Source organism: Fundulus heteroclitus, chromosome 2 (genome assembly GCF_011125445.2).
Source record: "Fundulus heteroclitus isolate FHET01 chromosome 2, MU-UCD_Fhet_4.1, whole genome shotgun sequence".
NCBI classification, from domain to species: Eukaryota; Metazoa; Chordata; class Actinopteri; order Cyprinodontiformes; family Fundulidae; genus Fundulus; species Fundulus heteroclitus.
In genome coordinates, this window is record NC_046362.1 from 39,970,180 (window position 1) to 39,980,552 (window position 10,373).

Here is a 10,373-nt window from a genome sequence, read left to right on the forward strand (position 1 = left end):
TCATTTGGTCCCTTTACCTAAACTCCCCTCAGCCAAGGAGATGGGACTGATCCTAGCCAAGGAGGTGTTCAGGCTCCACGGTCTGCCTTCCGATATCGTCTCTGACAGGGGTCCACAATTTGTGGCCCGGTATTGGCAGGAGTTCTGCGCCATGCTTGGCATCTCCATAAACCTCTCCTCAGGCTTCCACCCCCAAACAGATGGCCAGTCGGAGAGAATGAACCAAGAGGTCGAAACTAAGATTCGCCTCTTCTGCCAGTCTGACCCCTCTAAATGGGCTCGAGATTTACCCTGGGTGGAGCACGCCATTAACGCCACACCATCCTCCTCCACTGGTCTTTCCCCATTCTACGTGGTTTATGGCTTCCAGCCGCCAGTGTTTGCCACTGAAGAGGTGAGGTCCAGGGTCCCGTCTGCTCGTCTCTCGGCCATAAGGTGCCAACGCGCCTGGAGGAGGGCCAAGAAGGCCATTCTTGCTGCCTCCAGTAATCAGGCCCGCACAGCCAACCGTCGGCGGGTTCCTGCCCCTCAATACCAGGTTGGAGACAGAGTTTGGCTGTCCACCAGAGACCTTCCCCTGAAGGTCGACAGTAAGAAGTTGGCACCCCGGTATATCGGGCCTTTCACCATTTCCAAAGTGGTGAATCCTGTGGCGGTCCGTCTCCGTCTGCCTCCTGCTATGAAAGTCCATCCCACGTTTCATGTTTCACGGGTCAAGCCTGTCAAGACCTCCAGTCTGGTTCCCACCGCCACGCCCCCACCTCCCACCCGTCTGGTTGATGGCTCCCCTGCATACACCGTTAAGAAGATCCTGAAGTCCCGTATATGGGGTCGGGGCACCCAGTACCTCATCGACTGGGAGGGTTACGGGCCTGAAGAACGCCAGTGGGTTCCCTCCCGCCATATTTTGGATAAATCTCTAATCAGCGACTTCCACAGGGCCCATCCGGACCAGCCCAGGGCGCCTGGAATTCGCCCTTGAGGGGGGGGCTCTGTAACGTTCCTGGCACTGGGGCTGTTAATTGCTGACACCTGTTCCGGCTCCACCTCACCAGTATAAAGGTTCCGTGCCTTTCAGCCTCCAGTGCCAGAACGTCTTGAGCCAACCCGGTGATAACTTCCAGCCTTTTGAATAACCTGTCTGTCAGTCTGAAGCCGACCTGTTTTTGCCCTGTTTTTCGAGCCAGCCCTGCCCTTTTCGGATCCTGTCTGCCCGCCCTGAGTTCTGCCTGTCAGTCTCTGGATTTGGATTGCTCACCCGTGTACCGACCTTCAGCCTGTGAGTACCTGAGATTGCCTGTCCCCTAAACTGCCTGCTCTTTTGGATTTTGACTCGGACCTGGACCTGGAACCCCCCTTTCGGATTTGCCCTTGGAAACCTCTGCCTAATCAATCGCCTTCACGTTATCGGACCCGGACTGGACTCGGACAAACGACCTTGGATAATCCCGCACGGACTCTGCCGCCCTCAGGGGCCAGAAGAAACACCGACAAGCCCACCCTCCACCAGGTTAGTGATCCAGCTTCTAGTTACCTTTCTATCTGGCTCCGCTGATCACTAACCTGACGTCTCGTCTCCAGGAGCTGCCAGCCGCCGAGCGTGAGCCGCACGCAGCAAGGGCCGTGCAACCCCTTCTTTTAATAAAATATCAAAGCGTCACTGACCTGTTTTCGGGTTGTCTTTTGGGTCCATCCAAATTCATAACAGTACGTTCTGGCCAAAGTAAAATGGATCCTTCACCCGAGGCTCAGTGGCGCGCGGGGGTTGAAAAATCGATTTCAGAGCTAGAATCCGGTGTGTCGGAGATTCTCAGTCATCTCCGCAACCCGATCAACCCGTCCCCGCCACTTCCGCAAACAGCTCCTCCGAGCGGCCCGTCACTTCCGGTTACGTCGTCCGTACCTGAGCCGCGTCTCACCCCGCCAGGCTCTTTTAGCGGCGATCCGGAGCACTGCCGGGCTTTTTTGACACAATGTGAAATTCACTTCGAGCTGCAACCGTCCTCCTTCCCTTCTGAACGGTCAAAGGTGGCCTATGTAATCTCTCTGTTGGCCGGAAAAGCCAGATTATGGGGCACCTCCGAGTGGCAAAATGATGCTCGTATTTGCCACTCGTATTATGACTTCTCTAGAGAACTGACTCGAGTTTTCAGCCCGGTGCTGCCCTGCAGGGAGTCCTCTAGGGGGCTCTTATCCTTGAGGTAGGGGGACAGGTCCGTCTCAGACTACATTATTGATTTTCATTTACTGGCAGCAGAGAGTTTATGGAATGAGTTCGCCCTCATGGATGTTTTTATTCACGGTCTTAATGATAAGATCAAGGATGAACTAGCCACCCGGGAGTATCCCAGATCTTTAAAACAGCTCGAGGAGCTGGTCACACGGGTGGATCTCCGCCTCCTGGAGCGAAGGAGGGAGCGTCGCTCAGTCTCAACTACTCACCCTCGTTTTTCTGCTGCCCCCTCCGTTTCATCATCTGCTCCTCCTAAGCCCCCAGAACCAGAGCCGATGCAGATTGGAAAGGCGGGGCTGTCCAAGGAGGAGCACCAGCGCAGACAACAGTTGGGCCTCTGCCTTTACTGTGGAGGAACTGGTCACCGAGCCCGTTCCTGTCCGGTAAAAGACCAAGCTCAGTAGGGGGTAAGGGGTCCCTGCTGAGCTACACCAGACTCTCTGTCCCCTCCGACCGGTTACTTCCGGCCACCCTAACCACTCCTACTAAGTCCCACAGGGTATCCGTTTTCATCGATTCTGGAGCGGACACTGAGTTCATGGATGAGGCGTTGGCCAAGAAGTTGAACATCCCTCTGCTTCAAGGCTCCTCCCCCCGCAGCGTGCTTGCCCTGGATGGACACGAACTGAACCACTCCCGCCTCATCACTGAACCTGTGGAACTGACTATGGGAGGTAATCACAGAGAAAAGTTGGTTTTTATGATTATCGACTCCCCGCAGGTCCCAGTGATTTTGGGCGCGACATGGCTCCGAAGACACAACCCTCAGATTGACTGGCGACGGGTAGAAGTTACGGGCTGGGCGGGCTCCTGTTCTGAATCGTGTTTGCTTTCTGCTCAGCCACCCATTTCTCCTGAGGGTAAGGATGCTGACTTCTACCCTGATTTGTCCAAGGTTCCTTCCTGTTACCATGATTTGAAGGAGGTTTTTAACAAGGCCAAAGCCACGAGCCTTCCTCCTCATCGTCCCTTTGACTGCGCCATTGACTTATTACCCGGCGCCGTTCCGCCCAGAGGGCGTCTTTACTCCTTATCACCTCCCGAGTCCCAAGCCATGCAGGACTACATTAATGAGTCCCTAAGGGCCGGCATCATTCGCCCCTCCTCATCTCCTGCAGGGGCGGGGTTTTTTTTTGTCGGTAAGAAGGATGGCTCCCTTCGCCCTTGCATCGACTATAGGGGGCTCAATAGCATTTCGGTTAAGAACCGATACCCCATCCCATTAATGAACACTGCGTTTGACCAGGTCCAAGCAGCCAAGGTGTTTACGAAGCTGGACCTACGCAATGCCTATCATTTGGTCCGCATAAAGGAAGGAGATGAGTGGAAGACCGCTTTTAACACACCAACGGGCCATTATGAATATATGGTGATGCCCTTTGGCCTAACCAATGCCCCAGCGGTTTTCCAGAACTTGGTGAATGATGTTCTGAGGGATATGATTGGCCGTTTCGTTTTTGTCTACTTAGATGATATCCTCATTTACTCTGAAAATCTAACTCTCCACAAACAACATGTCCGCTCAGTTCTTCTCCGGCTTCTCCAGAACCAGCTTTATGTTAAAGCTGAGAAATGTGAGTTTCACTCATCATCAACCTCCTTCCTCGGCTTCATCCTATCCCCCGGTCAGATTTCAATGGACCCGGCCAAGGTTCGGGCCGTCACCGAATGGCCCACGCCTGTAGATCGAAAGCAGCTCCAGAGGTTCCTGGGGTTCTCCAATTTCTACAGGAGGTTCATTCGAAATTTCAGCCAAGTTGCTGCCCCACTTCACGCACTCACCTCCAACAAGACTAGGTTTGCTTGGAACGAGCAGGCTGACCAAGCCTTCAAGCGCCTAAAAGGTCTTTTCACCTCTGCCCCGGTGCTTGTTTCTCCTGACCCTGAGAAGCAGTTTATAGTGGAGGTGGATGCTTCAAGTTCCGGGGTTGGAGCGGTCCTCAGCCAAGAGTCCACTGACGGCCGTATTCACCCCTGTGCCTTTTTTTTCCCGTAGGCTGTCTAAAGCTGAGCAGAACTATGATGTGGGCAATCGTGAACTTTTGGCTGTAAAGTTAGCTCTCGAGGAATGGAGGCACTGGCTCGAGGGCTCCAAGCTTCCGTTTTTGGTCTGGACTGACCACCGCAACCTAGAATACCTGAAGACTGCCAAAAGGCTCAACCCCAGACAGGCCAGGTGGGCGTTGTTTTTTGGCCGTTTTGATTTCACCCTCTCCTACAGACCCGGTTCCAAGAATGGCAAGCCCGATGCTCTGTCCCGGGTGTTCGAGTCCTCTGAGAAGGACCCTGACCAAGAACGGGGGTTCATCTTACCCGACACGGTAAGGTGTGCTGTCTCCCGCCTCGGGCTAGAGAGAGAGGTAAGGGAGTCTCTTGGGTCTGCTCAGATACCCAAGGCCTGCCCCAAGGACAGGTTATTCGTTCCCCATCACCTCAGATCTAAAGTCATCGACTTTTGCCACAGCTCCCGCTTATATGGTCATCCCGGCATCAGTAAGACCCTTAAGCTCATCCGCTCCCAGTTTTGGTGGCCTTCCCTGACCACAGATGTCAGCCAGTTTGTTTCCGCCTGCTCACCCTGCAACCAGGCTAAGGCATCCCGTCGTCCCCCAGCAGGTCTGCTCCGTCCCCTGCCTGTTCCTTCCCGGCCTTGGTCCAGTCTTTCGATGGACTTTGTTACTGGCCTCCCGACCTCTGACGGCTACACTGTTATCCTCACCATTGTAGACCGTTTTTCAAAGATGGTTCATTTGGTCCCTTTACCTAAACTCCCCTCAGCCAAGGAGATGGGACTGATCCTAGCCAAGGAGGTGTTCAGGCTCCACGGTCTGCCTTCCGATATCGTCTCTGACAGGGGTCCACAATTTGTGGCCCGGTATTGGCAGGAGTTCTGCGCCATGCTTGGCATCTCCATAAACCTCTCCTCAGGCTTCCACCCCCAAACAGATGGCCAGTCGGAGAGAATGAACCAAGAGGTCGAAACTAAGATTCGCCTCTTCTGCCAGTCTGACCCCTCTAAATGGGCTCGAGATTTACCCTGGGTGGAGCACGCCATTAACGCCACACCATCCTCCTCCACTGGTCTTTCCCCATTCTACGTGGTTTATGGCTTCCAGCCGCCAGTGTTTGCCACTGAAGAGGTGAGGTCCAGGGTCCCGTCTGCTCGTCTCTCGGCCATAAGGTGCCAACGCGCCTGGAGGAGGGCCAAGAAGGCCATTCTTGCTGCCTCCAGTAATCAGGCCCGCACAGCCAACCGTCGGCGGGTTCCTGCCCCTCAATACCAGGTTGGAGACAGAGTTTGGCTGTCCACCAGAGACCTTCCCCTGAAGGTCGACAGTAAGAAGTTGGCACCCCGGTATATCGGGCCTTTCACCATTTCCAAAGTGGTGAATCCTGTGGCGGTCCGTCTCCGTCTGCCTCCTGCTATGAAAGTCCATCCCACGTTTCATGTTTCACGGGTCAAGCCTGTCAAGACCTCCAGTCTGGTTCCCACCGCCACGCCCCCACCTCCCACCCGTCTGGTTGATGGCTCCCCTGCATACACCGTTAAGAAGATCCTGAAGTCCCGTATATGGGGTCGGGGCACCCAGTACCTCATCGACTGGGAGGGTTACGGGCCTGAAGAACGCCAGTGGGTTCCCTCCCGCCATATTTTGGATAAATCTCTAATCAGCGACTTCCACAGGGCCCATCCGGACCAGCCCAGGGCGCCTGGAATTCGCCCTTGAGGGGGGGGCTCTGTAACGTTCCTGGCACTGGGGCTGTTAATTGCTGACACCTGTTCCGGCTCCACCTCACCAGTATAAAGGTTCCGTGCCTTTCAGCCTCCAGTGCCAGAACGTCTTGAGCCAACCCGGTGATAACTTCCAGCCTTTTGAATAACCTGTCTGTCAGTCTGAAGCCGACCTGTTTTTGCCCTGTTTTTCGAGCCAGCCCTGCCCTTTTCGGATCCTGTCTGCCCGCCCTGAGTTCTGCCTGTCAGTCTCTGGATTTGGATTGCTCACCCGTGTACCGACCTTCAGCCTGTGAGTACCTGAGATTGCCTGTCCCCTAAACTGCCTGCTCTTTTGGATTTTGACTCGGACCTGGACCTGGAACCCCCCTTTCGGATTTGCCCTTGGAAACCTCTGCCTAATCAATCGCCTTCACGTTATCGGACCCGGACTGGACTCGGACAAACGACCTTGGATAATCCCGCACGGACTCTGCCGCCCTCAGGGGCCAGAAGAAACACCGACAAGCCCACCCTCCACCAGGTTAGTGATCCAGCTTCTAGTTACCTTTCTATCTGGCTCCGCTGATCACTAACCTGACGTCTCGTCTCCAGGAGCTGCCAGCCGCCGAGCGTGAGCCGCACGCAGCAAGGGCCGTGCAACCCCTTCTTTTAATAAAATATCAAAGCGTCACTGACCTGTTTTCGGGTTGTCTTTTGGGTCCATCCAAATTCATAACAATAACCTTAAAAAATAAATATTTTCTCCCTCTCATTTCATCAGTTTTTGAGCCCATTCGTCAGGAAACCATCTTTTCAAAACTGGACTTACGCAACGCTTACCATCTGGTTCACATTCGTGAGGGCGACGAATGGAAAACTGCTTTTAAGACTTATATCTGTAATGATCTGAGACGGAGGACCCAGAAATCAGCCAAGACAAAATCAGTGGCGATCGAATGCAGACTTTATTTAACAAGGAACACGGCTCGCACAGAGCAACCGTCTGCGCTTAGAACCGGAACTCCTGGAGGCAGAGACAACAGGTTAGTGATCTGGACTTCTCAATGTGCCCAGCGTGCTTGAAAGGGGCGAGATCACTAACCTTGAGAGAGTTTGGGTCCGGATGGCCGGCGAGTGGGAGGGCTTGAGGGGTCTTTCTTAATACGTTTTTCCAAAACGGAGGGTCCAAGTCGTAACCGAGGGAGCAGATGTCCGATGAAGATCCGAGGGGCAATCCAACACTTGGTCAGGGCACTTATCAAGATTCAAAAACAGGAGACGGGCAGTCCAAATCCGGCAGGTGTCAGGCAGGTTCGGGTGTCCGGAGGCAGAACAGGTCGGAGGTCCAGGCTGGCAGTCCAAGTCAGCCAGGGGTCATGCTGGTTCACAGGTCCTAAGGCGAAAACAGGTCGGGTAATTAGGCAGGCACACGAGAATGAATGCTGGATTAGTCTACCGAGTCGGCACAAGATAGTCTGGCAATTTCCTCAAACCTGGAAGCTAGCTATATAGTGGTAGGAGCAGGTGGGTCAGATGAGTGATGATGAGGCTAGGGAGGAGCTGCAAAGGTGTGTGTAGAGAAGACTAAGTACCCGTGCCAAGATTATGACAATATTGGCTATATTGAGTATCTGGTTATGCACTTTGGGTTGTGTAATGCGACCGCTGTGTTCCAGAACCTGGTAAACACTGTGCCACGGGACTTTCTCAACATCCTTGCTTTTGTATATTTGGATGACATGTTTTTTTCTTGCAGTGTGGAGGAATACAGGAGACATGTCAGACAAGTTCTTCAATGTGTAATGTTTACTGCAGGTGAACCCGATATTCAGCCGGACACAGAGTTACGTTAGGCAGAACTGCAGCACAGACACAGGAGACCTTAGCAGAAGAGTCCTGCTGGCAGAGCACACATGAACTGGTAGGCCGAGGGCGCATCACAGTGCGTGATCCGATACGAGAAGAGAGGTCAAGAGAGACGTTCTGGCAGAGATGAGTTGGTAGAGGCCGATATAAGTAGGCTGGTGAATAGGTGAGCTGAGTAGACTGATTAGTAACAGGTGCAGATGATGTAGAGTAGGGTTGGTGGCTGGAGGGAGGCCAAGAGGTGAAAGGCTAATAAGGAAAGACAAGATAAACAAAAACCCAAATCATGACACAACGCCTCCTGGAGAATAGCCTGTATGTCAAAGCTGAGAAATGTGAATTTCATGTCACTTCCATAACATTTCTGGGTTATGTCTTTGAGGGTGGACAGGTAAAGACTGACCCAGAAAAGAACCAAGCAGTTTCGGAGTGGACTGTCCCTACATCCAGAAAACAACTGCAACGCTCCCTGGGGTTTGCTAACTTCTATTGCCAGTTTATTAAGGACTTTAGCACCATCACTTTATGTCGTTATGCCCTGACGTCCGTTAAAAGATCTTTTTGCTGGACCCCAGAATCCGACCAAGCATTTGCTGGACTAAAGAAAAGGTTTGTCGAAGCTCCCATTCTTATATACCTAGATTCCACACAGCAGTTTACTCTTGAAGTAAATGCGTCTGACACTTGTGTGGGAGAAGTTCTTTCCCAACGTTCTCAGATTGACATTAAGATTCACCCCTATGCCTACTTTACCAAGAGATTCACACCTACTGAGAGAAACTACAATATAGGAGACCAAGAACTCCTAGCCATTAAATTGGCCCTGGAACATTGGCGACACTGGCTCGAGGGTACAGACATACCAGTACTGGTTTGGACTGATCACAAAAATCTGGCCTACTTTCAGTCAGCCAGGAGGTTGAATCCCTGGCAGTGCCATTGGTCCTTATTTTTCTCTTGCTTCAACCTTACCATTACATACAGGCCCGGCTCAAAAAACATTAAACCAGAAGCTTTGTCCCGCCAACACATCCCTAACGAGGTCCCAGTAGATCCCAGAAGATCCAGGTAAGTGAGCCAATACAGCCATTGGCTCACTTACCTGGGACCTGGAGCGACAGATCCAGGAGGCCCTTGTGCAAGAGCCTGATCCTGGGGAGGGCCTCCCAAACAACATTGTGTCCCCATTGCTGTCCGTTTTTCAGCCATGCAGTGGACTCAATCATCTCGATTCTCATGTCATCCAGCCGAACCATAGGTTTACTCAGACATTATTTCTGGCGGCCGTCCTTAAATAAAGACGTACTGAAGTTTGTCTCAGCATGCGTTCCTTGTGCCCAGGGTAAAAACTGCCATCGTGCCCCAGCTGGTCTACTACAACCTCTCTCTGTCCCGGGTAGGCCATGGTCCCACATAGCCCTAGATTTTGTTACCGGTCTCTCAGTATCTAAGGGGAAGGCTGTTATTCTCACTATTGTAGACTGAGTCTCTAAAGCCTGTCACTTGATAACCTTGTCAAAACTTGCCACGGCAGCTCAAGCGGCCAAACTGTTGTTCCAACATATTTTCGGTCGCCATGGGATTTCTACGGAAGTTGTTTCCGACAGGGAGCCAAAATTCAGAATATATTGCCGTGTGTGCACTGATAACCCCACATGCTGGAGTTCTCATCTGCCTTGGGTGGAGTATGCCCATAATTCCCATATTTCTGCGACCTCTGGACTTTCCTCCTACGCATCCTCCCTCGGCTATCAACTCACCTTACTCAATTCCAATTTCCCAGAATTTTTTCCAGAGTCAGGTCACATCTTCGTTCATGCGACAGGGTTTAGAAGCAAATGGAAGTGGCCTTTCAATGCATCAGCGCCCAAAACAAACTACGATAAGATATAAAAAGATAAAGGCAAACAACTTTGAGTCTGACCGCCAGAATGAATGATACTGTGAGTATTTAGATACAAGCAGAAACAAACATTATTTTTGTCATCTGCAATGAATTATCCTAAAGGTGTTCATTTTAGAGTTTTAGACTATTTAGAGGCCTACAGCCATAGGTGAATTTCTCTCACTTACCCATTTTTCTAGTTTGTGCACATACTTAAAGGACAGCTTCCACATTTTCCTCTCTTAAAATATTTCATTTAAATGTTATGCAATAGGTGAATCATAACACAATATGTTATGCGTTATTCTCCTTTATAACAAAGTCCACTATATCAATTCAATTCAATTTTATTTATATAGCGCCAAATCATGAAACATGTCATCTCAAGGCACTTTACAAAATCAAGTTCAATCATATTATACAGATTGGTCAAAAATGTCCTATATAAGGAAACCAGTTGATTGCATCAAAGTCCCGACAAGCAGCATTCACTCCTGGGGAACCGTAGAGCCACAGGGAGAGTCGTCTGCATTGTACATGGCTTTGCTGCAATCCCTCATACTGAGCAAGCATGAAGCGACAGTGGGAAGAAAAACTCCCCATTAACGGGAAGGAAAATCTCCGGCAGAACCGGGCTCAGTATGAACGGTCATCTGCCTCGACCGACTGGGGGT

At 51.6% G+C, this 10,373-nt stretch overlaps 2 long non-coding RNA genes across 2 annotated transcripts; both read left to right on the top strand.

Annotated features, from left to right (window-relative positions):
• The first annotated feature begins 1,166 nt into the window (after positions 1 to 1,166).
• Positions 1,167 to 1,660, top strand: LOC118565156. Its single transcript, XR_004932221.1, has 2 exons — positions 1,167 to 1,510; positions 1,582 to 1,660. It is a non-coding gene; the product is annotated as an uncharacterized LOC118565156 (long non-coding RNA).
• Positions 1,661 to 6,145: 4,485 nt separating this feature from the next.
• Positions 6,146 to 6,639, top strand: LOC110366950. Its single transcript, XR_002427111.2, has 2 exons — positions 6,146 to 6,489; positions 6,561 to 6,639. It is a non-coding gene; the product is annotated as an uncharacterized LOC110366950 (long non-coding RNA).
• The last annotated feature ends 3,734 nt before the right edge of the window (positions 6,640 to 10,373 follow it).